Source organism: Abramis brama (assembly GCF_963993115.1).
Source record: "Abramis brama genome assembly, chromosome: 1".
NCBI classification, from domain to species: domain Eukaryota; kingdom Metazoa; phylum Chordata; class Actinopteri; order Cypriniformes; family Leuciscidae; genus Abramis; species Abramis brama.
In genome coordinates, this window is record NC_139963.1 from 54,767,830 (window position 1) to 54,771,003 (window position 3,174).

Below are 3,174 nucleotides of genomic sequence, written 5' to 3' on the forward strand. Positions count from 1 at the left end.
GTTTATTTGTGTTTGTTTGATTGTGTTTTGTGAATAAGTTAATGACTCAGTGACTCCTGTTAAACACCATTTTATAATTTGGGTATCACTCCACACACTCTCTCTTTTCACACTAACACACGTTAGAATAAGTAATTTGTCATCCTAAAATGGCTACCAACAGTAAAACAAAACCCCAAAACACATGGAGATTGCTAGAATAAATCCCACAAATAAATAAATAAATAATTAAACAAGTAAAATTATCATTTGAAAAAGTTAGTCACACTCACCAAATATATTAAAGCCAATCTTATTTTGTGTCTCACTACCAGGTTATTATCATGTACCTTCAATAAATGTCAAGTATTCACTCCACTTTCTCCAAAACCAAGTAGTCTACATAATATTTTTCCGAATGCTGCAAATTTCTAGCCTAGAAATCTAGACGCACCCTAGCGGCAGCAAAATGGCCCTCATTTATCAAAAGTGCGTACACCAAATTTCCAGCGTACACCTGGCGTACACCCAAAACCACGGTGACATTTGAATTGTAGGCATATGTATTCCTTCAGTTGCGAGCCTGTGCGCTTTACCTGACGTTACAAGCCTTGTTTATACTTTCGCTCGGCTCCGCAGACTGTGCGCGCACCTCCCCAAACGGACGAGGCGTTTATACTCGACGCGCTCGCCGTTGTACTATTCTTTGAAACGATGCTTAGGCCAGGGTTAGGCCCGACAGGTGTGCACGGACTGGGTTTAGTAATGAAAGGCTTTCAATGACCAAAAAAATTATTCATACTGACAAAATAAAGACATTCTTCTTCTTTTAAATAATAATAATAATAATAATAATACAAATAATAATAATAACGACATTCTTCTTCTAAATAACAATAAGCGTCAATTAATAATAAAAATCTAGAAATCAATTTTGTTTCTTTCCACTTCCCTGGTTTCGCTTTCTCTTTCTCAAAGAAGTTTCTCTTCTTTGCCGTCTTCCGTGTGTCCATGGCGTAAAATGAGGGCGTGGGGGGAGCGGAGACTTGAATATATAGGGGCGTGTTATTCTAATGACGATCGTTTTCAGCCGTGGCATTTATCAAGGGCAAGTAGCGTACACCTGGATTTCAAAGGTACGCACAGCTTCATAAATCAGGCGATGAGAGGAGTGTAAGCATAATCTTAAGCCAATATATACGCCCGTTTCTACGCAAGAATGATAAATGAGGGCCAATGTATTTTGTAGCCAGGCAGTCTAGCAACTCTCCATAGACTTTCGAGCTGCAAAAACCTACATTGGGTCAGGCCAATCACGTCGCGTATAGAGTACGCAGGGTGGGCTTAACATATGGCGACAGAGTTGCGACGGTTCCCTGACTGCTACTTGAAAACAAAAGGTGCGTTCCATTCGACAGGGTCCATACGCAGTGTTCACTGCTCCCCTACTCCCTGAGCACGCTATATCAGTTGAAGTGGACTTCACTGACAATAACCACTCATTTGAAACGCCCTGCAAACGTCATCAAAGAAAGTCAACAATGGGGTTTTGATATAACATAAATATATATATAAGACTACATTCATATTTTAATTTGTATTATTATATTATATATTTACAATTATATTACACTATTTTACAACTACCTAAAATAAAAAACACTTTACTTCACAAACTAGCTAAGCTGGCTGCATTCACTGAGGTAAATTATAATCATCTAAAATAGTATACACAGCAAAAACTCCAGTGTTAAATTAACACTCCTGGGAGTGTATATGAGTCCACACTCAAAAGTGTAAAGTGTTAAAATATGAGTGTTAAATTAACACTCAAGAGTGTTAAAGTTAATGAGATAATTAAAGGCAGGGTAGGTAGGATTTTATAAAAAAAACTTTTTTCCAAATTTGTTTAAACTTTCTATATATATCAATACATAATTAAAATGTAAGTACTCTGAAAAAAAGAGTATAAAAATCAAGTGACTCTAGACCGTTTAATCTGCATTAAACACAGCTCATTATTTCCATTCGGGACGAAACAAAGGATTTGCTTAGGCGACTGTCACTCTCTCTCGCAACCATGGCAACCACCCTTTTGCCATGTGATCTGCCCACTTGCGCGCGCACGTTTGATTTGAGGAAATCAAGAGGCACAGAACCTAGGAATAGCAAAACAATGGCAGAGAAAGAGCAATTCAGCAAAGGCAAACAAGGCAAAAAAAGAAGACCGTACAAGAAAAGGTAATGAACAAAAAGTCTTTGGATAAACAAAGAAATAAAACGTGTGTCAATATCAGCGAGGCTTTCCAGCGACCACCACGTCCTCGGCCTCTACTTCCTCGGACCCTAGTTGCACGCCAACTACCTCCTCTGCTTCGCCCTAAAATTATTTTTATTTGATCATATGTCATTTTACAAAAGGACATTTTACAAACCTACGTTTCGCGCATGTGCTCCTGCACGCACTTTTCCAGTCACAACACCGCAATCAAAGGAGGACGCGCTGAAAACTAATGCTGTTCTCCTCCTTCATAAATCGTACTGAGAAGGATTGAGTTGCAAAGGAATTTGTGACAGTTTCACCTGTTCAACCACATCAAAGTTTCGTAACTAGTAAGTCCGTGCTTTTTCTCTTTTTGTTCTTATGTGCTGAAGGGCCGCTGTGCCTTGGTGAAACGGTGTTTGTATGTGAAGAGCTCTTTTCCAAAACGCCATAAACCTAAAAAGCTTCCTCAAAGAACCAGCAAAAGTAATGATTATGAATATGTAAAATATTGCAATAAGACATTTGAATTGTTTATTAATTTCTGTGTCGGCTGCAAAGATGAAGTTGACGATAGGCTATTCACCTTATTTTCGAACGCGGAAGTAAACATGGGTCCAGTATCCGGTTTTTGTGCGGCACTTCCGTTTCCTCGCTTCCCTGGGCTAACTAACGATATCAATCGCAAAGGATTAAATGCAGAATTGACAGAAAAATGTTACACATAACGTAACAGATGAATACAACAAAGATCTAAAGCCCCGCCTCACCCAGTTCGGGTACCGGACCTGGTTGAAAACACTCATGCATCTAGCTGGCAGAGTGCCAACTTCGCCGGCGCCTTCAGCACCGCCCTAAACACGGCCGAGCCAGCGCTGGACTAATATATCTATGGAGGTATTTTTGTCATGTCGAATGTATTAATAATGCCA